We start from the raw sequence: 27,211 nt of genomic DNA on the forward strand, positions 1-27,211 counted from the left end.
AATAATTATTTCTGCTTATTATCATGAATTTTAGGCGCGATAAATTTTATGGGCACACGACCTCATTATCTTCAAAAATAATCTTTTTAATAAAAATTGTGATATTTTATCTATGTTAGAAATTTTAAATGCTGTAAATTCTTAGAAAAATAAATTTATTTATTTTTCTTGTCTATTGTTAGAAAATTTTAGATACTATCAAATTATTAGATATAAATGTGATATTTTTGCTTTTAGTAAAATTGTGAGATTTCTTTCTACTGTTTTTAAATATTTAGACATTGTAAATTTCATGTGCAAATGACTGCCTTATTATTTAAAAATTGATATTTTTGAATTTGATTATAGCATTGTTGTGAAATGTTTATTTGTAAATTAACATCCCATAAATTGTGATAATTTCGTATTCTTGAATTTCTATAAGAGCTTTTCTATACATATTAGATTGGCAATTATGCTAGAATATCTTTACGAACTGCTACCTTTCTAAATTTGAGCCCAAATATTTGATTGGTTATTTTTAAAATGTTATTAAAAGTGACTGTTATTAATGGTTTCAGTGAAATTCATATTAATGATTTTAGTGATATATTGAGTACATGATATTGCTGTTTTCGAAAGTTTAAAGAGATTTAGAAATACTTTAAGTATACAAGTGGACTCATCCGGTTCACCGTTGAGGTATAAGTGGACCTATCCGAGACGCCGGTAGGGATTAAGTGGACTCATCCGGTACGCCGGTGAGGTATAAGTGGACCTGCAGGGATTAAGTGGACCTATCTGGGACGTCGATAGGGATTAAGTGGACCCATCAGGATGCTGATGGGGTATATAGGTGACCTACTTGGGACGCCAGTAGGGTATTTTGTGAAATCCTTTGAATTATGCACTGCCGTTAAAGTGTTATATGCATTTCAATCATTTGGATTGTGTTTAATTGTGCATTTCTGAAGGTGAAATTGTTATCTATAAATGCTAGTGCTCGCATTATTTTTTTATTGACTTCCATTTTGAAAGTTTGTTTATATCTTACATCGATGATTATTTTTAGGATTATGATGATCACTTACTGAGTAGCCAAACTCATCAAACTATGGTAAACATTTTTTCAGGATAACTACGGATTCATTTTGAGTGTTAGTCAAGATCAACCTTGGAAGATATTGTTGTTGTGCTAGCTTTCTTTTGTTACTTTATAAGACCTCGCCACTGTAAATTTGTTCTATCAAGAGAAATATATATGTTTTGTCTGTCACATCTCAAGAATAACAGTATTGTAAATTCTTGGGGTGTGACAATTAATGTAACAATCCTAACATTTCAAAAAAAAAAAAAAAAGAAAAAAAAAGAAGAGAAAAGATACTTTTAAATAGGTGATGGTCCGTTTGAGCATGATGGTCCTTAGGGACCATCACTATTTTCAAAAGTTTTTACTTGGTTTAAACTCCTGCTTCCTGCTTGCCACATCCTTTAGTGGATGTGGTTTTCATATGTTAAAAACGGACTTTTAACGCGACACCTCAGGTATGAGGTAGAGCCTAATAAAATAATATAATAATACGTTATAAGAATTTAAATAGGGGAGGTGAGCACTCCCACCTTAGAAAATTTTGAGATCTCTCTCTTTCTGGTCGAAACACAGTGAACTCCTCTCTCGAACCGAATTTTTATCGGAAGCTCCCTCTCAATTATTTGTGTGATAACTACGGATTCATTTTGAGTGGTAGTCAAGATCAACCTTGGAAGATATTGTTGTTGTGCTAGCTTTCTTTTGTTCTATCAAGAGATATATATATGTTTTGTCTGTCACATCTCAGGAATAACAGTATTGTAAATTCTTGGGGTGTGACAATTATGGTATCGGAACAATAGGTTTAAGATTCTTAGGAATGGAAATTTAAAAAGAATGTACTGAAAATCAGATTTATTGTGTGTACAGACCGAGACAAAGTTAAGATCCAGAATAACTTAGGCTAATATGGAAGGAATTCACAAAGCCTTGGAAAATATGGTTACTCTAATGCAACATCAGATGGAAAACAACAATCCACCCTAGCAGTCAGTTACAGGAAATGGTGGGAGTAATATCGAACAATTTAAGAAATTGAACCCACCTTCTTTTAAGGGTGCTGTAAACCCACTGGAAGCCGAGGGATGGATTATGCAATTGGAGAAATTATGCGAGGTAATGGAATGTCCTGATGATAGCAAAGTGGCCTTGGCAGTCTTTATGTTAGAAGGTGAGGCACAACACTGGTGGCGAATGGCAAAAGGAGTATTGGTCAAAGAAAATAAACCCTTGACTTGGGAAGTATTTCTAGAGGCATTTAATGAAAAGTATTTCCCAGATTTTATTCGAGATAAAAAAGAAATGGAATTTCTAGAATTAATCCAAGGAAATAAAACAGTAGCACAGTATGAGGCCAAGTTTACTGAATTGGCCAGGTTTGCACCACATATGATTAACAATTAGGCAAGAAAGGTGAAGAAATTTGAAAGGGGTCTCAGGCCAGCTATTAGAAGCAGAATATTAGTCTTGAAATTAAGAACTTATGCTGAAATAGTGGATCGAGCCCAAATTGTCGAAAAAGATTTTGAAGATTACCAGAAGACGAAAAATCAGAAAAGTCATGTTAGACCTACATCATCTAATCGACAACAGTTTGAAAGGCCAAACAAGAAGCCAAGGCCCTCGCCATTTCAAATCCCAATAGAACCATGTAGAAAATGTGGGAAAAACCATGGATCAAGCCCTTGTTATTGAAATACTGGAGCCTGTTTTAAATGTGGAAAATTGGGACACCAGATTATACAATGTCTTAGCTTACAGACGCAACAGCTTCCAAAGCAAGGAGAGATAGCTCCAAAGCCTCAGATGAAGGGAAGAGTATTTGCGATTACCGAGCAAGATGCTCAGGCCTCAAAATCAGTGATCCAAGGTACTCTTACTATCTTCCAAAAAGTAGCTCATGTTTTGATTGATCCTGGATCTACTCATTCATTTGTGTCACAATACTTTGCATGCCACTTAAAGGTAGAACAAGAACAATTAGAATACATTCTAGAGGTAGCCACACCGATGGGAGATTCAACTAACACCAATATAGTGTACAAATCATGTGTAATAAAGATAGAAGAAAAGGAACTGTTGGTTGATTTAATACTTCTGAAAATTAAAGATTTTGATGTAATTTTAGGCATGGATTGGCTTTCTGCATACCATGCAAGTATTGATTGTTATAAGAAAATTGTTACCTTTAGTATTCCTAATCAACCAGTATTTTACTTCAATGGTGTCAAAGAAGACTCCCCATCATATTTAATCTCTTGTATTCGAGCTGATCGCCTCCTTCGAAAAGGGTGTCAAGGCTTTCTTGCCTATATCAAAGAAGATAGGAAGGAAGAAATAAATTTGGATACCACTCCGGTTATCTAAGAATTTCTCGGCGTTTTTCTAGAAGAACTGCTAGGATTACTTCCTGACAGAGAAATTGAATTCTCCATTGAATTATTGCCAGGGGTAGCACCAATTTCTAAGGCACCTTACAGAATGGCTCCTGTAGAACTTAAGGAACTGAAACAACAATTGGAAGAATTATTAGATAAAGGTTTTATCAGGCCCAGTGTGTCACCTTGGGGTGCTCCAGTACTGTTTGTAGAAAAGAAAGATGGGACTATGAGATTGTGTATTGATTATAGACAGTTAAACCAAGTGACAGTGAGAAATAAGTATCCATTACCTAGAATTGATGATTTATTTGATCAATTACAAGGATCATAAGTGTTTTCAAAAATTGATCTTAGATCTGGATACCATCAGCTTAAGATTAAAAGTGAAGATGTTCCCAAGACAGCTTTCAGAACAAGGTATGGCCATTATGAATTTTTAGTCATGCCTTTTGGATTAACCAATGCACCGGCTGCATTTATGGATTTGATGAATCAGATCTTTAGGCCTTTTTTGGATAAATTTATTGTGGTATTCATCGATGATATTTTAATTTATTCCAAGAATCAGAAGGAACATGAGCAGCATGTAAGAATGGTATTGCAAATATTAAGAGAAAAGAAATTGTATGCCAAACTTAGTAAATGTGAATTTTGGCTTGAACAAGTGACATTTTTAGGACATGTTATATCAAAGGAAGGTCTATCAGTTGATCCTTCAAAGGTTGAAGCCATTGTTAGATGAAAACAGTCAAGTAATGTGACTGAAATTCGAAGCTTTTTGGGATTGGCAGGATATTACAGAAAATTTGTAGAAGGATTTTATCGAATCGCAACCCCGTTGACACAGAAAAATATCATATTTGAGTGGACAGGTGAATGTGAGGAGAGTTTTCAAGAACTAAAAGTTCGATTAACTTCAGCACCTATTTTAACTATTCTTGAGGGGAGTGGGGGATTTGTGATTTATAGTGATGCTTCACATAAAAGCTTGGGTTGTGTATTAATGCAATATGGGAAAGTAGTGGCATATGCATCCAGACAGTTGAAAGAATATGAGAAAAAATATCCAATTCATGATTTAGAGCTAGCTGCAATAGTATTTGCTATGAAAATATGGAGGCATTATCTATATGGTGAGCAATTCGAAATATACATGGATCATAAGAGTTTGAAGTACCTCTTCTCTTAGAAGGATTTAAATATGCGACAAATAAGATGGATGGATTTCTTAAAAGATTATGATTGTACAATCCATTATCATTTAGGAAAAGCTAACGTTGTGGCCGACGATGCTCTAAGTAGAAAATCTATGGGAGTCTTAGCTCATCTGATGATCCAAGAAATGAGATTGTTAAAGGAAATAGTGGATTGGCATCGAACTCCATCCATTAATGGTGTGGTAAGTATGATTGCCAACATTAAGGCGGAACCCCAATTAATCCAACAGATTCGATTGGCACAAAAGAAAGACCCTCAGCTTATAACAGTTATAGAAGAGGTGAAGCAAGGAAAGAGAGATGGATTCTCTATATGTAGTGAGGATTTGCTAAGATTCAAAGGTCGGGTTTGTGTCTCGAATGATGAGAGTGTGAAGAAAGCTATTTTAGAAGAAGCACATCATTCTCGTTATACGATACATCCCGAAAGTATTAAAATGTATCAGGACCTGAAGAAAACCTTTTGATAGAATAATATGAAAAAAGAGGTAGCACTATTTGTGTCTAAATGCCTAACATGCCAGCAAGTAAAAGCCGAACATCAAAGGCCCGCTAGGTTGTTGCAGCCTTTACCCGTGCCAGAATGGAAGTGGGAGCACATCTCTATGGATTTTGTCTCTGGCTTGCCTAGAACAAATTCAGGACATGATAGCATTTGGGTCATTGTGGACCGGTTGACCAAAGCTGCCCACTTTCTATTGATTCGCACGACGTACACTTTGGATCGACTGGCTCAGTTGTACATTAAGGAAGTAGTGCAGTTGCATGGAGTTCCTGTCAGTATTGTATCGGACAGGGATACTCGGTTTACTTCTAAATTTTGGGTTAGACTACAGTCAGCCATGGGGACGAGACTCACCTTTAGTACTACCTTTCACCCCCAAACCGATGGACAATCGGAGAGGACCATCCAAACCTTGGAATATATGCTGAGGGCCTGTGTTATTGACTTTACAGGAAGCTGGGATGACCATTTACCCCTGATTGAGTTTGCTTATAATATTAGCTTCCAAGCCAGTATTCAGATGGCACCATATGAAGGCTTGTATGGAAGGAAATGCAAGTCACCCATATGTTGGGACGAGGTTGGTGAAAGAAAGCTTTTTGAGCCAGAAATTGTCCAGATAACCACAAATAAAATAGCATTAATTCGTGAAAGGCTCAGGACAGCTCAGTGTCGGCAAAAGAGTTATGCCGATAACCGAAGGAGAGATCTTGAATTTGAGGAAGGTGATTGAGTTTTTCTAAAAATCTCACCAATAAAGAGCATTATGAGATTCGGCAAGAAAGGAAAGTTGAGCCCACGTTACATCGGACCATTTGAAATCCTGGAAAGAATCGGAGGTGTCGCTTGTAGACTTGCCTTACCACCCGAATTGACAAACGTCTATAATGTCTTTCATGTATCTTCACTACGAAAATATCAGCCCGACCCATCTCATATCTTAAAATATGAACCTTTACCGATCAGGAAGGACCTATCTTTCATTGAGCAGCCAATTTTGATACTGGATAGAAGGGTGCAAGTGTTGCATAAGAAGGAGATTCCTTTGGTCTGTGTATTATGGCAGTACCATTCAAGAGAAGAGTCGACTTGGGAACGAGAAGACGATATTAGAGAAAAATATCCCTATCTTTTTCAGTAATCAGGTACACAAATTTAGAGGACTAAATTTCTTTAAGGAGGGAAGAATGTAACAATCCTAACATTTCAAAAAAAAAAAAAAGGAAAAAAAAAAACGAGAAAAGATACTTTTAAATAGGTGATGGTCCATTTGAGCATGATGGTCCTTATGAACCATCACTATTTTCAAAAGTTTTTACTTGGTTTAAACTCTTGCTTGCTGCTTTCCACGTCCTTTAGTGGACGTGGTTTTCATATGTTAAAAACGGACTTTTAACGCGACACCTCAGGTATGAGGTAGAGCCTAATAAAATAATATAATAATACGTTATAAGAATCTATATAGGGGAGGTGAGCACTCCCACCCGAGAAAATTTTGAGATCTCTCTCTCTCTGGTCGAAACACAGTGAACTCCTCTCTGGAACCGAATTTTTATCAGAAGCTCCCTCTCAAATATTTGTGTGATAACTACGGATTCATTTTGAGTGCTAGTCAAAATCAACCTTGGAAGATATTGTTGTTGTGCTAGCTTTCTTTCGTTACTTTATAAGACCTCGCCACTGTAAATTTTTTCTATCAAGAGATGTTTGTTTGTCACATCTCAGGAATAACAGTATTGTAAATTCTTGGGGTGTGACAGGATTCCTTTGGCAGGCTCCCCTAAGTGCTTGCCGTCTCCTTTAGGATTCTTGAGGGGGTGTTTGGACCACCCTCTCTGGCTGGTGAGTAGTTCTAGCTTGATGGACTGCCTCACGCTTCAAAGATTTGAGCCTACTTTTGCCATGGTAGACTTCCCAGGGCTGAGAGGTCGAGGGCTCTGAAGAGTATGCTCACGAGGGGCTTGTAGTGTGACTTCCTCTTGAACGGGCACGATGGCCTGGACGCGTTCTGGGAGAATGTCATGAACAATGTCGCCTTGATGGTTTGTCTTTGGGACTGCAGCTTTGAATCTCGAGCACTCTTTTAGCTCGTGACCCCATACATGGTGATATGGGAACCAGAGCTTTTCCTTGCCTTGGGCATGATGCCTCGGCTGCTTGGAGGGATTGGGAGTGACAAGACCCTTTTGGAGCATTGCCTCGAAGAGGGCTTGCAGAGGGTCTTTCTCGGGTTTCCCCGGTCTTGTGCTGGGAGGTCTTCTGGCACAGCCGGAGCTGTGACTTGAGGGTGGCCTTATGGGTTACCATGAACTTCCTCACACTGCTGCATCTTTTGTGCTAGAAGCTTATGGAAGACGATGCACTCACTGATGTCATGACCTTGTATCTGGTGATATGCGCACCAAAGGTTCTCGGTTCTTAGAGGCAGGAACATGGGCTGCCTTGTCAGCTTGGGAGTGACGAGTCCTTCTTCAAGCATTATGGAGAAAAATTCATAAAGAATAGTGGGTGCCTCGTCACCCTCTTGGATCGTGACTATATGAGAACCCTCAGTTGCCCCGAATGCTTTCTTCAACTCTTTAAGCTTTATCTGACCCATGTTGATGAGGGCTTTGATAGTGTCGTTGAGATTATGGCAGTCGTAAGTGGGGTGGCCTACTCTCCCGTGATAGGCGCAGTAGTTCTCATTCGTCTCCTGCCCAATTGACTCTACAATATTGGCCTCCGAAAGCTAGATCATGTTATGTTCTAGAAGCAGTTTAAGTAGTGCAGGAGTCCACTCCTTGTCAAAGGGGTAAACCTTATTCTAGTGCTGGGTCCAGAAATCATTTTGCTTAGTATTTTTAGGGGACGGGATGTTGTTGTAGAATTGCTGCTTTCCTCCGGTTTGCGAGCAAAGTCTGAGGGGCTGCGCTCTTTGTGTCACTCATGGTGACGGCTGCGTTGATCACTGCTTTTGGTTGCCGCAACTATTGGAGTGAGAGCTTGGGTCGAAGGTTTGCTGATGAGGGCTACCATGGTGCTTGAACTTCCCCTCAATACGAACTGCCTTAAAGATGAGCTCTGACATGGAGGGTGGATTGGATGGCTCGACATGCAAGGCGATCTTCGGAAGTGTGTTCCATATGCAGGTCTGGACTGCTTCTTTCTCAGTCATGGGAGTGGCATGGAAGGTTGCTAACTCTCTCCATCTGGTGATGAACTTGTCAACTGGCTCACCAGGGTCTTGCATCAGGTGAGGAGTTCGATGGTCTCCACGTTCCTCTGGACTTTGTAGAAGCGTTGATAAAACAACTGCTCCATCTCTTGCCACGTGTGTATGGAGTTGGGAGGTAGCCGAGCATACCACTGGAAGGCTGGCCCTTCAAGTGTCTTGACAAACTGGTGAAGAAGGAGTCGTCTGTCAATTGCCGCCTCTCGAGGGGCTGCCTAAAAGTGAGTAGTTCGCTAGTGCAAAGACATAGTACCATTGAATAGGGGGAGCATCCCCTTTTGATAGTTTGGAGAGAAGGGTACTTGGTCGATGTACAAAGGGTTTGGCTTCTGGTAGAGAGGTGCCTCTTGCATGCCTGGGATCTTGTTTTTTACGCTATGGGCCACCATAGCATCTATGTCGATTTGGGAGACTCTATAAGAGGCAGAACTGTCTTGGGAGAATGGTGAGGGAGTTTGCTTAGGAACTGTGTCCTCACCAATGGGGGAATCGGTCTCATGGTGAGAGGAAGTGGGCCTGAAGGCTTCTAGGTGTTCCATCTTTTGAAAGATGGATTGCATCATTACCTCGACTCTGATAATTTTGTCCTTCTGGGCTTCATCCGGGTCATTGATCACCATGACACTACTCGTCTCCTCTGGGAGGTCAGAGCCCGGAGGAGGAATGGACCGCCGGGTTCGGCGAGTCATGGGTGGCAAGTTAGGCTACAGGGCCTCAGCTTGCCCCTACTAGACTAGAGCCTTGTATGCCGATCTTGTGAGGACTGGTTCATGACGGTCTTGGGACCGTGGCTTCTGGACAGTGATGACCTAGCAATACTCTTGGACTCGCTCAAGTTTTGGAGTTTGAAGAGGGAAATAGGGATTACGAGGTAGGAGGTCATCAAGGGTGGTGACCTTGACTTCCTTGGAGGGTTCTTTGGTCAGGATTTGAAGACCTCTCTACTGCTTAATCCTGAGACAGTTGGGGACTTCATTCTTGAACCGAGCCAGAGACTTGCACTGCCCCGCCTTCTTTGAACATCCGAGGGCATGTCTATGAGTTGGAGCAGGGAGTGGGGTCCGTGGACAGAAGGAAGCCTGGGTTTCTTCCTTGGAGGTTGGAGGCCTTTGTCTGACATCAGACCTTTGCCTCGAGTTTTTTTGTGGGGCCCATGTGCATGGCTGACCTGAGGCTGGCTCAATATGGTACTCTTATGGAAGACCTTTGAGTACCAGGGCTTGCGTTGCCCGCCTGGTGTCAGACGAACAACAGGGGAAGGAGCTAGTTCAGGACTCCGTCGAAGTTGGGGTCGAGAAGGGAGCTACAAGGGTGGTGCATGTGCACCTTTAGGGTTAACCGTTCAGGTGACTCGGGCGTCAACCCCAGCTCGGTCAATTGGTTCCACCTTGGGAGGTCGAGACCCACGAGCTTGTATTTGTGAGGGACGAGGCGGAAGCTCATCTCTCATAGTGTGGAGCCGTGTGTGCTGGGAGGGAGGACCAAGCCGTTGACCCTCATGTGCTCGAGGTGGCATAGAGCTAGCGCTTCCTCGAGCTGTGGAAAGTGAATGCATGACGCATGCAGTGTTTGACACAAGAAGGCCTAGCCCTTGATGCGAGCTCAAGGAAACGTGGGGTTGCCCCGAGGTGTGGCTCAAGTGGATGGACCATGAGCCCTTGGGTGTGTACAAGAGGTGGAGGCTGCAGGGTCTCAACCTTGGTGAGTCAAGTCTTTAAGTCTAGAGGTTCGGAGAGGTGAAAGAGTATAGGGGGTTGCCCTACGGCGAACTTTAAGAGCGACGACAACTTTCTTGCCTCCCGCGAAAGTGGTTAGGGTAGCCTTCCGGCGTGCCCCAGCAATATGACCGATAAGAGACTTGCCAGTAGCAGGGTGCGTGCTGTGTATAGTGGAAGACGTGTCAGCAATGCAAGGGGCGCTGTCGGAGGGTCCACCAGTGCGAGGAAGAGGGGAGTCAGGGACTTTTAAGTCCCCTCTCGCGTTAACCCAAGCAAGAACCTGGGAGCCGGACCGTGAGTCCCGACTCAGAAGGAGAGTAGGGAACGAAGCTTGAGCAGTTTGCTTCCTTAGGACAGTCACGAGAGCGGGATAAGGAAGTCCCCGACTTGGATGAACAGGTTGAACAACCCAGGTGCCATAGAAATTAATGTAGAAAGTAAAATAGGATACAGGACAAATAAGATCGAACCGACTAAGGGGTAGTAAGTCCTCAGTGGAGTCGCCAAAATAGTAAGGTGCCTCTATCTCACCTGCCTGATGTAGATGATCTGGCGGCACGTATCTTGGTTTTTAGTGAACCTGGGATTTGAGATCACTCTCTCAGAATCTTTCACAAGAGGAAGGGAACGTACAACAACCAATGAGAGAGGAATTTAAGCTGGGTTCGAGACTTACTTAGGCTAGCTCACGTGGGTGCCCTCTTAGATCATGAAGAAAGGCCCCCAACTGCTTTAGCTGGTTCGGAATCGCCTCCCATGAGCTGCAATCCCCTTGTTTTCTCCACAACACTTCTATGATTAATTGGCGAGACAAGTGGGTCGAAGAGACCCACCCTTGTCTTAGGGCATCGCATGCTCATATGAGGGAGTGATGAAATGGAAGGCTTCCAATAAAGAGAGAAAGGAGAAGAAAACTTGACAAAGGGGTGAGACTAGCATGACGACTGGAAAGCTACCGACACAAAGTGTTAGCAAGATGGGCACGGTTCTCAAGACCAGCACAACATCAATACCACTCTAAACCAAGATCTATTTGGGCGCTAGGTTAAGTCTACCCTCAATCAAGTAAAGAGAGAAAAGAATGAGCAGACAAAATGGGGACGAAGAGAAAGAGAGAAAGATGGTGGAAAGGGAAGGACCTAGATAGCAATGGGTATCATCATTGGCATCATGAGAGGACATCGCATCCTTTGCTGGCGGCGATGGCTTCTAGTGAGGCTCACGACGATAGCTTCCTGAGAGGAACACGGTGCCTGTCATGGAATACGTGAGGAAGCCTGTGGACGGGAATGAGTGTCACCACTAGCAATGCGATGAAGCAACACGTCCATTGTGGATGGTGATGACTTCTGACGAGGTGCACAGTGATAACTTCCCTTGAGGTGCATAGTGACGGGCACAGAGAGGCACGGAAGGAGCCTGTGCGCGGTGACAGGTATTGTCGCGACCCCTTTGTGGACGGCGATGGACATCGCTGCCTGCAATAGTCTCACATCAAGGTGAAGCTCCTGCAGATGGTAATAGGCTTCGTTGCCTGCGTTCCTCGCTAAAACATTGAGGATACGTCCGAGGACAACGATGAGTAGAGTCGTCTGCAAGTCTCATCGAGAGGTAGAGATGAAGAAAGAGGGGGAGGAGAGCTCAAGCATGGCGCTGCCTTCATCATGCGCAACCTGTGAGACCACCGAAGAGGCATGCATGGCACTGCCACTGCCGTGCATGGCCTCTGAGGAAAACTCAGGTGGACGGAAGGAAGAAGAGAGAAGAAAAGAGAGAAAAGAAGAAAAGAAAAGGAAGAGAGAGAAGATTTATCTCAAACCTTGAGGTACCGGTTCAAAGTTTCTCTCACCTTACTCTCTCTCTCAAACATGACTCAACAATGAGAAGAAAGAGAAACTGTATTAACTAAAAACTCTCTCTTTTGTGAAAGGTTGAATCCTGTGGTGCATACAATGATGGTATGTATGTATAGATTTTGACCCAAACATGAGTGGATGATCAAAGGTAACCCTAATTTCTTAAAATTAAGATTAAAATGAATTTAAAGAAACTAGAAAATAGCGTACAAAATGACAGATTTACCCCTTCTTAGTAATTTGTAGAATTCTAGAAAAGTCCAAGTGTTGCCCTAGAACATGCATCATTTTTCATGGATGATCCGCGGTCGTTCCGATGCCCGATTGATTGATAAATGATTGCTTTCTTGTAGGGTTTGGCACGACGAGCGATTTGATACCAACTTTGAGCCATGGATCGTGTTTTTAGTGCACGATCATGTGACTTGAAATTTGAATGGATCTTGAAACTTCGGATCGATAGTGTGCTCGTTCCTCGATGTTTTTGGACGAGTTCTTCACTAGATTACACTGAGCATGCTTTTACAAACTCGAGGCAACAAATGCAGCTCAATTCTGTGCCCGAACAAAGATTTTGTAACCTTGGAATTTTGGCTGGAATTTGAAATTCTGGTAAAAGAATTTGTTGTGGCTTCATTTGCTTCATGTGTAAAATCCCATCATGTAGGTCTGAGTTGGCCGAGACCTTACGCATGCGATGGAATTGGTCTCAGGTCGATTGGGCTCGCGAGCGGCATGATTCGGCCGCTCGAGTGAGGCACGACACTGCTGAATTTCCTGCACTTTCTTCACAGATCAGCAACTTCTCTCTAGCATTTCTTCGTACTCGGGTATTGTCACGGGACGTGCTACATATCAAATCGCTAGTCTTGATGCATTGAACAAGCTCACCAAATTTGCACACACCCCAACTAGAGACGAGTGAGATATGAGAGTCAAAATTCACTGCTCATGACTATCCCTTAAATGGTGTAGAGTTGCAGGCTGCTCATATGGGAATAGCGTGCGGCTCCTCCTGTTTCCCTCTTTTACCTACAGTTTCGTCTTGAAGTGTCCGTTTGAGCTGAAATTTGACCCTTGGCAGTTTTTCATCGTGTCGTATCTAATGGACGTGGTTCCAAAGAAAATTGAGAGAGGGAGAATGTAGATCTAGTTAAAAGGTCCGTTTCAGGGTGCTAGAGGTCGATTCTGTTGGAACTGTTTCTCAGTCTGCACTACCCTAGTCATGTCGAAATGCGATGAAACTTGGTAGGAGAATTTTGAGAGTCCTCATCAAGATATTGGCCTTTTTTGGGGCTATTATGAGATTGTCGGGATTTCCACTATTTACTAAGCTTTATTGAGTGGGGGCCCGTAATGATGAAAAATATCTTCCAACAGTTGATTTTGAAAAGAGAAACAAGGCAGTAACGCGGTAATCACGGTAACGTGGTGATAATCGTATACAGGTGTCTAAGCTCCTTTGTTTTTTAAAGTCTTTTTAGAAATTTTGCAAACAAGGGGAATTTTGAAATAGAACCCACAGCAAGGACAAGTTGGGGTTTTAACAAAGAAATTAAAGTTTTTGAAAACAAAAGACATATAGTGGAAGATATTTTGAAAAACAAGGTTGGTTAGCAGTTTTAACTCCGGCAACCAAAGAGCCCTTTAAGAAATTTAGCGTCATGCAGCGACTGACCATACACCTGACCCTTTTACGTCATACGGGAATAGATGGAATTCACCCGACCCTTTTACGTCATATGGGGCTAGACAGAATACACCCGACCTTTTTACGTCATTCGGGGATAGAAGGAAAACATGCGATCCTTTTGTCATACGGGGATCGACGGAATACACCCGACCCTTTGATGTCATACGAGGCTAGACAGAATACACCTAACCTTTTATGTGATACGGGGATAGATGGTACCTGTCTTGGCTCTTTTACGTTGCATGAGTTTGACATTGAACTAGATACACCTAACCTTTAACATCATACGGGGCTAGACGTTACCTTCCTCTACTCTTTTACATCACACGAGTTTGATGTTTAAACTAGATACGCCCGACCTTTATTGTCATACAGGGCTAGACGTTACCTTCCTTTGCTCTTATACGTTGCAGGAGTTTGACGTTTGAACTTGATTGGACTTTGGTTGGCAGTTTAGGCTCATGCCACCAAGGAGCATTTTTCTTTTTTTTATTTTATTTAAAATTTCTTGGCAGTTTAGGCTCATCCACCGAGGAGCGTTTCATTTTTTTGAATTTTTTTGAAATTTTTATTTCTTGAGAAATTGGTTGGTAGTTAAGGCTCAAGCTATTGAGGAGCGTTTTGAAAATTTTTGAAACTTAATCAAAATGTTTGAAAATGTTCATAACACATATGTTAAGCCAATTATCGATCCCTAGAAGGCCTAAAAAATTAAGTGGGGCTTTTTTGTTTGAGCAAAAAAGTTTTTTGGGTGACATTAGCCGTGTCGCTCAGGCGGCACTGGTAGTGTCACCAAGGTCTGGGCGACACAATGTCACCCACCTAAAAAAAAAAGGTATTTTTTTTTTTTTTTATGTGTTGATGGTGTTAAAACAAAACAGTTTTGTAAAAGAGAATTTGGGCGACACTAGTAGTGTCGTCCTGGCGACATGCGTGGTGTCGCCCTCACAAGCTGGGCAACATTAGGCATGTCGCCCATATAATTTTATTTACTTTTTATTGGAAACGCTGGGATTTAAGAAAAAGAAGGTTTGTTGAAAAATATTTGGGCGACACCAATGGTGTCACCCGGGCTACACTAGTGGTGTCGCCGGGCCGACGCGAGGAGTGTCGCCATCACAAGCTGGGCGACAATAGGCGTGTCGCTTTTTATTTTTTTTATTTTTATGTAGAATCACTGGGATTATTGAAAAATTGTTTTGTTGGAAAATATATTTGGGCGACATGAGTAGTGTCACCAGGGCCACAGGCTTGGTGTCATCGACACAAGCTGGGCGACACTAGAAGTGTCGCCCATGTAATTTTTTTTTTTATTTGAAAATTTGGGCGACACTAGAGACGTGGATTTAGGAACCACTAGAGGAAGATCCCATCCTTTAGTCCAAGGCGAAACTCATACCCGTCTAGTCTAGATCTTAGTATAGGTTCTAACATAGGTTTAAGCTTAGAGTTACATTTAGAGCTAGACTAGGCTTACCCTAGTTCAGGTTCTGAATCAAAATTCATTAAGTCTAGCAAGTCTAGGTTCCAGTCTAGTCTTTGCCTAGGTCTCTGTTACGGTTTTCTCCTAGAGTCAGGCTAGGTCTGCCCTAAGTTGTCGAGTTTAGATCTAACCTAAGTCTAGATTTTAGAGCCTCACCAAAAGCAATGACCATGTCAGTCACTCAAAGCGACTATGATGATCGCCCCACGACCGACTCTAAGCCTAACCTGCCCAAACCTAGGGACTAGTATGCTGCAATCACTTGGGATTATCGACAAACCTCAGGTCAATCCATTATCCAACGCCCAAGTCTTTAGTTAGTGGTGGAGTCTCAAGGGTCCACTTCTAATCTTGAAATTTGTATGGCTCGAAAAGTCGGTTCCGCCCGAAAAACATTGAGTAGTCAAGTTGATCGACTGAGCATTGTTCTACAGGGGCTTTTAGGCAACAAAAGCAGAAGTCGAGTGAGGGAAGAAATTCATGCAGCATCTAATACCAATTCCCACAACTCGAACCAAGATAACTGTGGGGTGCAACGATCTCAGAATCAAGACCCACCTAGGTCTAGGGGATCTAACCCAACCTCGAGCCGCCATAATACAGCTCATGATGTCTTGGACACTGTACGAAGCAGAGTTGCCAATCTAGACCAACCCTTAGGCGAGATAGGGGTCGAAGATTCCTTCAAAAGTCTACTTGACCTGGGTTATACCGTTCATGCCCCAGCTCACGAGTCGATCCCGAACCAACTTGGTGGTATAGGTCAACCCCTAGCATAACCGAGTTAGCCGATTCTTCAATCGGTCCCTCTAGTTCATCCGGTCCAACAAACTGTGCAATTTCCATAATCGGTGGGGACACCTATGGGTCAGTACGCCCCTCAAGCACAAATGTATCAAACCACCCCAGTGACTGCATCTCATCAATCTCAAGCCCATACAGGCCAACATGTACCCCAAATCTCAACTCATCAGATTACGCTTGGGAACCCACCGACTGGTGGGCCTGCTGTCATGCCAAATACTCAACAAGAAGGTACCTTAAAAGCAATGCAGAATATGGTTGTAAGAATGGGCATGTATGAAATTCTATCCTCGAAGCCCTAAGTTCAAGAGACCCTTGGAGGCATGGAAGACTTTCCGCTGTGATTTGTCCTCCTAAAATTTAGAAACAAGTTCAATGGAAAGAGTGATCCAGATACTCACGTCAACGCGTACCTCCTCTCTGTGAGAGCTTTGCGAGATAGGCCTAACCAGCTAAAGGCCATATTTTGACAAACATTGACTGTCGATACCTTGAATTGACATCAGAGAGCAATGCCCTCTCAACCCCCATCACTCTAGAAGAAATGTTCGACCTATTCTTCTCTCACTACCATGGGTCGACACCAAGATCTCTTTCCCTAGGCGAGCTCAGTGCAATGAAACAAAACCCAAGATAATCCTTCGAGGATTTCATCAGTCAATTCCGCTTGGCAACGATGCGGGCCATAGAACCCCCACTTATGGATTGCTAGGTGCCTCGATCTCGCCCTCCGGATCTAGGTGATCTGGTGCCACATGTCTTGGGTCTTTGGTGGACTCAGGATTTGAGATCGCTCTCTCGAAACCTTGCTCGAGGGCAAGGGAAGGTACACCATCCAATGAGGGAGGAATTTTAGGTGGGTTCGAGACTTACTTAAGCTAGCTTGCATGGGCGCCCTCTTAGATCATGAAGACAGTCCCCCTAGCTGCTTGAGCTGGATCAGAATCGCCTCCATTGACCTGTAACCCTCTTGTTTTTCTGCACAACACTTTTATGGTTAATTTGTAAGACAAGTGGGTCGAAAAGGACCCACCCTTGTTCTTGGGTTTTGCACATTCATGGGAGAAGGTGAGGAAGTGCAAGGTTAGATGAAAGATGGAAAGGAGAAGATAACTTAATGGAGAGGCGAGGCTAGCATACAATCGAAAGCCACCGACTCGGAGTGGTAGCATGACGGCATGGTTCACAGGACCAGCACAGCGGCAATACTACTCAAAACCAAATTCAGAGCTAGGTGTTAAGCTAGGCCTACCCTCAATCAAGTGAGAAGAGAAAAAGGTGAAGAGGAAAGAACAAGACGATGAAGAGAAGGGGAAATTTGGATGTCGATAGACATCACGGTGGGCAATGCAAGGAGACGGTGTATCCCTTGTTGATGGCGCTAGCTCCTTACGAGTCTCATGGTGATGGTTTCTCCAAGGTTGCACGATGATAGATGTGGGATGCAGGGAGAATGGAAACAGGCATCGGACGCACAGAGGAAGCTCGCGGACGACGAAGAGTGTTGTCAGGGACTCTAACGGGCAACGATAGGTATCGCTGTCTACGTTAGATGCATAGCAGAGGAAGAATCTTACAGATGACAACACACTTCGCCGTCTAGATTCTTCACTGAGACGTCAAAACTACGCCTGTGGGTGATGATGGGCAGCACCCCGTCTACAAACTTCACTGAGAGAAAGAGACAGATGAGAAGAAGGGAAAGAAGACTCGTGCATGGTGCTGCCATCGCCATGTGCTATGTGTGAGACTAAGGGAGAGGCATGCACGACAGTGCCACTGCAATGCACGACCTTTGCGAGAGACTCAGAAGAATAAGAGGGAGAGGAGAGTGGAGAAGGGAAAGAGAAGAAGAAAAGAAAAAGAAAAGAGAGAAGATTTACCGCAACCCAAGGGGTACAGGTCGAAAGTTTCTCTCACCTCACCCTCTCTCTCAAGCATAACACCATAATTGTAAGAAAGACAAACTTGTATTAAGTGAAACTTCTCTCTTATGTGTGTATGTGTCTTCCTTGTTTCCTCTTTTTTGCCTAAAATGATGGTATGTATATATAAAAGTGTGCCTCAAGCATGGGTGGATGATCAAAAGTAACCCTAATTTCCTGAAAGTAAGATTAAATTGAATTAAAAGAAATTAGGAAATAGGGTACAAAATGATAGATTTGCCCCTTGCTAACAAGTTGTAGAATTTCAGAACAGTCCTTGTGTTGCCCTAGGACTTCCGTGTTCTTGCATGGCTGATCTATAGTAATTCTAATGGCCGGCTGATCGTTAGATTATTGTTTTCTTGTAGGGCTCGGTATGGCGATCGGTTTGATACCAACTTCAAGCCATGGATCGTGCTTTTGGTGCATGATCATGTGACTTGAATTTTGAGTAGCTCTTGAAACTTTGAATCGATAGTGTGCTCGTTCCTTGATGTTTCTATGTTTTTTCTTTGCTGAATCACACTGGGCATGCCGCTACTATCACGGGGCACCAAACACAACTCGATTTAGTGGCCGAACAAAGATTTTGCAAATTTGGAATTTTGGCCAGAATCAAGGATTACAGCGAAGGAATTTTCAGTCTGTTTGTCAGCTTTGTGTGCAAAATCCAACCATTTATCATGTACGGGGTTCAGGTCAGAGACGACCTGAGACCTTACACTTGCAATGGAATTTGTCTGACGTTGATCGGGATACCGAACAGCTTGATTTGGCCACTCAAGTGAGGTACGATGCTGCTGAATTTCCTACAGTTTTCTTCACGGATCAGCAACTTCTATCTAGATTTTTTTCGCACTCGAGTATCATCACAGGGCGTGCCACATATCGAATTGCTCGGGAATAGCATGCGGCTTTTCCTATTTCACTCTTTCGCCTATAACTTCTTCCTGAAATGTCTGTTTGAGTTGAAACTTGACCCTTGCGGGTTTTTAACCATGGCAGATCCAATGGTCATGGTACCATTGCAATTTGATAATTGAAAATGTATCTCTAGTTATAGGGGTCTGTTTCAGGGTGCTAGAGGTTGATTCTGCTGGAATTGTTTCTCAATCTGCACTTCCTTAGACATGTCAAAATGCGAAAAATTTTAGCAGGAGACTCTTGAGAGACCTCATGAAGATCTTAGCCAGTTATGGGGCTGTTCCTAGACTGTCCAAATTTCCACTACCTATTAGGCCTTTATTGAGCAGGAGCCTCATGTTGATGAAAAATACCTTCCAACAGTATGCCCCGCCGAATGTTGTACTTCAAGAGACTCGAGAAGTGTAATTATTTAATAATTTTGAGGGATCTTGTCAAAGTCCTCACCCTCAAGGGACTATCCGCCGTTCTAGAGCATGAGGCCTTTGTCAAGACCTCCTTGTACAGAACCAGCCCTTTTTGAAGGCTAATTCTATGAATCTTTAGTCGGCACTGTCTGCTGCTACACTACGTTTGCCTTTGATGCTCAGGTATCCCTATAGGTCTCGTCTAGCGGAGTCCAGTCTGGGGCTTCTGAACTGTCCTAAAAGTCTGTTAGAGGGCTTTGGCGAGACATACCCTGAATCCTATGGCAACCCTAGCCTTGTCAGTTTCTTGCCTTCGTAATGGTCCTTAGCATTTCTGGAGGGATCTTTTCGTCATCGTCCTCACCCTAAAGGACTGTTGTTGCTCTGAATTGGGGAGATCTTTTGAGGCTTTCACTCCCTAGCAAGCCGTGGAAACTGGGGAGATCTTATGAGGCTCTCAATCCCTGACGAGCCATGGAAACTGGGGAGATTTTATGAGGCACTCACTCCCTTACGAGCCGTGGAAACTAGGGAGGTCTTATGAGGCTCTCACTCCCTGACGAGCCGTGGAAACTAGGCAGATCTTATGAGGCTCTCACTCCCTAACGAGCCGTGGAAACTGAGAAGATCACATGAGGCTCACAATCCTTAACGAGCTAACGAGCCATGATTGCTAGGGGGATCTTATGAGGCTCTCACTCCATGACGAGCGATGATTGTTGGGGTGTTGGCTAAGACTGTGGAAGTGCATCAACCTACTTTGTCGATCCAAGTGCCCTTTCATGGGTTTTCACTCGAACAGGGGAAGTGGCACCGTGAAGACGGCTTTCACCAACTTCAGTTATTTTTGGGCTCTTCTCACCCATGACTTTGTGGTCATGTCCACCCTTTTCACCCATTTTTGCTCATGATGTCCTTTTGGGGTTTCACCGTGCCTGAGTTTATTTTTCCATGAAACTCTCTTACTCATGTTTCGTGGCCATGCCCATCTGTCATTTTTATTCATTGTGTTCCCATGTTCAGTTGTACACCATGCCCATTTTTTTTGAGAGAAGGCATGTTTTAGGGTCTTGCCTTTGAGACCTATGCAAAGTCGTTTAACGTCATGCAGCCAGGACATGCACTATCGTTTTAGGGTCATACAGCTGGACCATAGAGGTAAGGAATGGTAGACTATAAAGGCTATAGAGTGAGTCTCGGGGCCACTTTTACTCACTTGGGAAGGTGGCATGAAGTTGCCTGTAGAGAGTTGATTGGATGGTAGGTGAAAAGTGGTGACCCACTAGCTGGCGGCGAGATGTCTTGCCGTTTGGTGAGCATGGGTAAGATTTACTAGGGAATGAGAAGAAAGATGGTGAAGGTGGTGTACACACACGAATGGGCCGGCTAGGGAAGACATGCATGCATGTAAAGGTTGTGCGGGCGTAAGTAGAATCACTTGGGAGGCAATGGAAGTGGTGTAGGTGGCCAGTGCACACGAATGGGCAGGCTGGGGAAGACGTGTGTGGTGATTCACATAAAGGGCATGTGAGCTTAGATAGGCTCACTGGAGAGAAAAAAAAAAGGGTATGCACACACCAATGGGTTGGTTAGGGAATGCATGCAAAAAAAGAGGTGTGCGCACACCTGGGGTGTCTTTAAGGTTGTGCCTCCTAGACCTGGGTGAAGCAATTTAACGTCATGCAGTCTGAACGTGCACTATGGTTTAAGGTCATATAGCTTGTACCGTAGTTACACAGTTTTAAGTCATGCAACTGGCACCGTGCAATTTAAGGTCGTGCAACTAGACCTCTGCTACAATTTATGGTCATATAGTTTGGACTGTGGCTATGCAATTTAGGGTCATGCAGCATGGACCGTGTATGAGTCACCATGTCAGTACGGTTGCATGGGGGTTAGGTATGTTGATAGCAATCTGACTCCTTGGGAATAAAGATAGTTAAGGTTATCCACATGTGAAGAGGTGTTGATGAAGGTGGTTACCCTACGAGGGGTAGTTAACGAGAAAGGCTTCACTGGGGATTAGGAGGGCCAGTTTGACTCTATAGGGATAGTGAATATCAAGGTGCATGGGACTCCGAGAAACAAGGGCACAGATGAACCCCACCGTGGGTTGAAGGAACGATGTCTCTAACTCTCTAGAGATGATGGGATGAGTACAACTGTTTCATGCATATAACTCCATTGGGGTTTTCGTTGGAGTTTGCGTATGGATCATTCGGTGCGCTACGCATTACAGTTTTAGGGTCTTGTAGCTAGGACCATGGCTGTGCAGTTTAAAGTCAACAGCTAGGACCATGCAATTTATTTTCGTACAACTAGACCACCGCTACAGTTTAGGGTCATATAGTTTGGACCGTGGTGCTAATCCTTTTAACGTCATGCAGCCTAGACGTGCTCTATGGTTAAAGGTCACACAGTTGGATAATGGTCGTAAGTTTAAAGTCATGCGACAAAGACTTTGCAGTTTGAGGTCGTGCAACTAGACCTCCGCTATAGTTTAAGGTCATACAGTTTGGACCATGGTCATACAATTTTGAGTCGTGAGACAAGATCTATGGCTATGCAGTTTAGGGTCATGCTACTTGAACCGTTGTCATAAAGTTTTTAATCGTGAGACAAGGACTATGGCTATGCAGTTTAGGGTCATGCAGCTTGGACCGTGGTCATACAGTTTTGAGTCATGAGACAAGACTATGGATATGGAGTTGGTGGTCATGCAGCTTGGATCGTAGTCATACAATTTTGAGTCATGAGATAAGGACTATGGCTACACAGTTTAAGGTCATGCAGCTTGGACCGTGGTTATATAGTTTTGAGTCATGCGACAAGGACTATGGCTATGCTGTTTAGGGTCATGCAGATTGGACCGTGGTCATACAGTTTTGAGTCGTGAGGCAAGGACTATGGCTATGTAGTTTAGGGTCATGCAGCTTGGACCGTGGTCGTACAATTTTGATTCGTGAGACAAGAACAATGGCTTTGTAGTTTAGGGTCATGCCGCTTGGATCATGGTTGAAGGGACCCCATGGGGAATAGACCCATTATTAGAAACTGGGCTTGCTGAGGTGCGAGATTGTGATGTAGGGAATGAACTTCCTGAGGGTACAGGCAGATGGTCAGAAGGGCGGTGCCAAGGCTTGCGTATGACACTAAGTGCAACAATAGACCCAGATGATGGCACCAGGTCCCTTGGTGAAGAGCGCCACAATAGACCTTAGGTAACTCCTTGACGGGTTGCGCGACAATAGCCTCCTAATGAAGTGCTCGATGGTAGTCCTTGGATGAGATGCGCCACGACAACCTTCTGAACGAAGCACGTAGCGCTAGTCCCCTGGATGAAGTCTTGATACGGTGCGCAGCGATGCTGCTTCCTGTCTCGGCCTTGGCCGCCCAGGCCTGGCCTTATCACCATGAAGAGCAGGGGACTGGAGCATCAATCTAAGTTTGTTACAAGAAGTCTCCGGTACTGCAGGGTATAAAAGGGGGAGAAACCCCACATTACTATTTTACCGAAGGGTAAAATAATAGAAGGGCTTTTTAGAGAGAGAGAGCCAAACCTCCAGGCGAGAGTTTTTTGATTAGCATTTCCCAGCCAGAACTTGAAGAGAAAGGTCCTTAGGGAATTTTTTGTTGAACTTCAAGAGGTGTGAAGCTTCGCAGTGTGCTCACGAACAGTTTTCGACCAACATCGAAGCTTTCTGAGCAAGGAAGAGGATCTCTCAGGGCCTTGGCAGAATTTGCAGTGGTGCCCTGCCAAAGTTCGAGTGCTTCTTCGGTCATTCTGCTGCTGTAGGGGAGGTCACAGAGAGCTCAAAGGGCTCTGTTAGCCCTCTAGTTGTTGGAGGAGAAGGAGAATGGACTGAATTGAGCTCACAAAAATTTTAGCGAAATTTCGGTGAGCTTTAGTGGACTGTTGAAGTGGGAAAAACCGGGGTGAAGGGCAATTCGTCGGATCTCAAGAAATTCTTCTAAGGACTCCCAGTGGTTTTTTCTAACTTCGATGACAAGCAGGAGGCGGGAGAGGGTTTTCTCGAAGGACGGGAGTGGATTCCTAGCAAGCAGAAGAAAGCACCGGTGGGAAAATGAAGAGTTGGGAGACCTAACGGTCGAGGAGGTGAGGAGTTGTTGGATGACGATCGGTCACCCTCCGCACTCGTGGTGATAGGCCATACCTTAAGTGTCAGGTGGCGTGTCCGAATTTCAAGGGACGCATGTGCTGTGCGTGCTGATAACTGGAGAGAGGCATTAAGAAGCCTTGGTTCACGGGACATCGATGGTCCTTGACTGATCATGAGACATCGATTCCCTCCTCGTGGCATACTGTGATAGTCTTGCCTTTGACTACGAGACAACGATATTTGGTGCGCCCCTGACACATGTCTTCTCGACGATCGACCGAGGCTTTTAAAGCTTTTGGGGAGACAAGCTTCTTCAAACAGGGACCGCATAGTTATTGAGGACGAAGAGCCTCTTATTACTGAGAATGAATTGCATTCCTTTCCTCAACCTCCTGTCTCCAGAGGTGAGAGCGAGTATGATCTGATAATTATGGGAAACTGGGTGATTTCCCTTGCAACCTTGAGAGAGGGACTCATGTTTCCTATTCGAAGGGAACCCATCATAGGCATGACTTTTGTAGTCACTTCCTTTTCGGGACAAGTTATTCATTCTCTTATTTGGCGCATTCGGGGAGGCTTTGTTGTTTTGCAGATCGTGATGCCTTTCCCTGCGCAAATCATCAGGCTCAACCATTGTAATGTCACTGCAGACAACGGATGCGATCTTCTTAGAGCCACTTATCAACTCTTCAACCGGGCTTTTCTCTTTGAGTTGATCATGTTCTCCTCTTTGGTAAAGAGGCTAAGAGGCAACCTCTTAGACTTCGATGTTCCTGATCCAATCACTGGTGTAGGTGGTATGGTGGGCTTAGGAACAAGTTTTGGTTGAGTCTTGGTTTATGACACTAGCTAGCTTTGCTATTCATTCGGTGTGGTATGAGTTGATGAGGTAGTAATTGGAATTTGTACTAAGGATGTAGAGGTCTGAGGTTTAGGCTTAGGGGAAAGTGAAGGATCAGGAAATTGTGGACCTTGAACCTTTGAGGTGTGGGAAGTAGCTTCTTTCCCGATCTTAGGACCATTTTTCCCGTGTTGGCTTGTACTTCCAAGATCTGCACCATGTGGGAGGCTTCCTGAGTGCAGGAGCTCAGAGATGGCTCGATTTTGGCTTGGGTTGCCAAGGTGTTCACAGTTATTAAGAATCCTATTGCTTGGGCCAGTATTTCTGAGGCATTCATGTTATGGCATGGTGAGGCTAGTGTCTCCGAACTCCCTGTTTAGAGAGTTGAATTTTGGGCATCATCGAGCAGTACCTGTAGAAGGAATAAAGGTGAGAGAAGGAGAAGAAGGGTTAGATGTTCTGGGTAGCTTTTTATGTCATCGCCGGAGTTGGATATTTGTAGGGGGTATTTAAGGTCTTGCCCCGGCTTTAACCGTCATGGGGTGCTTTTAACGTCATCACTTATTTTGGCCAGCTCCTGAGATATTGATGACTCAGGGTCGTCTACCTGAGATACAGTATTGACCTTCAGCAACTGTATCATGTTATGTTCAAGAAGTAGTCGAAGTAATGACGGTGTCCACTCCATGTCGAAGGGGTAAACCTTATTCTCAAGTAGTCCCTTCGCCTAGAGTTTGTAGGAGGCGGGATGCTGTTGTAGGACTACTGCTTGCTGGATACGTCTGTGTCGTGGAGAGGTCTAGGGTTTGAGAAATTGAGCCTTTGGTGTCAGCCAAGGGGACGACTATGCTGATTATTTCATTTTGATTTCTCTGACTGCTAGAGCGAGAGTTTGAGCCAGAGGATTGCTGACGAGGGGTGCCGTGGTGCTTGAACAATCCCTCGGTACGAACTGCCATAGAGATGAGCTCTGACATGGAGGGAGGATTGGATGCCTCAACATGTAGGGAGATCTTGGGAAGCATGATTGGTATGCAGATCTGGACTGCTTCCTTCTCGGTCCTGGGGATGGCGTTAAAAGTCACCAACTCTCTCCATCAGGTAACGAACTTGTCAACTGGCTCACTAGGGTATTGCATCAAGGGGACTTCGTAGAAGTGTTGGTAGAACAACTGCTCCATTTCTTGCCAGGTCTGCACTGAGTTTGGTGGCAGCCGAGCATACCACTAGAAGGCTACTTCTTAGAGAGGTTCGACGAACTGGCAGAGGAGAAGACGTATGCTGGTGAGGAGACCTGGTACCATTGAACAGGAGAAGTTTCCCTTTTTGGTAGTTCGGGGCAAACGACACCTGATCAATGTAAAGGATACAGCTTTTGGTAGAGTGGTGTCTCCTGCATACCCGAGACCTTTTTCTTGAGGCTATGGGCCACCATAGCATCTATGTCAGTTTGGGAGACCCCATGAGAAGAGGAGTTGTCTTGAGCGATCGGTGGGGGAGCCTACCTAGGAGCTGTGTCCTCACCGGTCTGAGAGTTAGGCGTAGAAGGGGCCCTAGTGGCCTCTAGGCGCTCCATCTTTCTGTGGATGGCTTGCATCATTATCCATGAACTTGTTCATCCTCTCCTTCTAAGCATTGTTCGGGTCATTGATCACCATGACACTGACCGTTTTTTCTGGGTTTCAGAGTCAGGTGATTCAGCAAATTGCCAAGTCACACGCAGCAATTCAATCTGAAGGCTCTCAGCTTGCCTCGATTGGATTCGGGCTGTATTTGCTGATCTTGTGAGGACTGGTTCTTGACGGTCTTGGGACCATGGCCTCTGTCCGACATAAAGTCGTTGCCCCGAATTCCTTTGTGAGGCAGGGTGTCTGGATGACCTGGGGTTGGCTCAAGATGGTACTCTTAGGGAAGACCTTTGAGAACCAGGGCTCTAGGTGCTTGCCGGGCATAAGGAGAGCGGCAGAGGAAAGAGGGGCCAGCTCATGACTCCTCTTGAGTCTAGCTCCAAAAGGGACTTGCAAAGATAGTGTGTGACTTTAGGGTTAGCCGTCCGGGTGACTTGAGGGTCAGCCCGGGCCCAGTCAATGGGTTCGACCTGTGGAGGCCGAGACCCACGAGCTTGTGTTTGTGGGGGATGAGGCGGGAGCTTGTCTCTCACAAGGTGAAGCTGTGTGTGCCAAGAGGGAAGATGAAGCTTCTGTGCTCGAGGTGGCATAGAGCTAGCGCTATCCTGAGTTGTGGAAAGCGATTGCATGACGCATGCAGGGTTTGGGCTGTGAAGGCTTAGTACTGGATGCAAGCTCAAGGCAACATGAGGGTCACCCTGAGGTATGGCTCGAGTGGATAGACCGCGAGCGTTTGAGTGTGTGCGAGGTGTGATAACCTCTCTGCCTCTGTGTACCAACCCGACAGGTATGGGGGCTAAGAATAGTGATGGGGCACAGGGGGTTGCCTCGTGGCGAACCTTAGGAGTGACGACAGTTTGTTTGTCTTTCGCAAGGATGGAATGGGAAGCCTTACGGCTCACCGCAGCAATATGACTTGCAGGAGATTTACCAGTAGCAAGGTGCGTGACAGTAGAAGTGATGCCCATGCAAGGGGCCTTAGTGGAGAGTCCACTGGGGCGAGAAAGCGGGGAGGCAGGGACCCTCAAATGCCCCCTTGCACTGACTTAAGTGAGAACCTGGGAGCGGAACTGTGAGTCCTGACTTGAGCGGCTCGCTTCCTTGGGACAGCCAAGAGTGCAGGGATAAGGAAATCCCCGACCCGAATAAACAGGTTGAACAATCCAGGTGCCGTAGAAATGAGTACAAAACGTCAAGAAGGGAACTGGTCAAACAAGAGCGAACCGACTAAGGGGTAGTAAATCCTCAATGGAGTCAACAAGCTGGTTTGGTGCCTCTATCTTGTCCTCCAGATCCAGGTGATCCGGTGGCACTTGTCTCGGGTCTCTAGTGCACCCTGGATTGGAGGTCGCTCTCTCGAAACCTTGCTCAAGGGCAAGGGAAGTTATACCAGCCAATGAGAGAGGAATTTTGGGTGGGTTCGGG

The sequence above is a fragment of the Amborella trichopoda genome, chromosome 12 (genome assembly GCF_054954075.1).
Source record: "Amborella trichopoda isolate Santa Cruz 75 chromosome 12, AtrichopodaSantaCruz75HAP2 v2.0, whole genome shotgun sequence".
Lineage (NCBI taxonomy): Eukaryota > Viridiplantae > Streptophyta > Magnoliopsida > Amborellales > Amborellaceae > Amborella > Amborella trichopoda.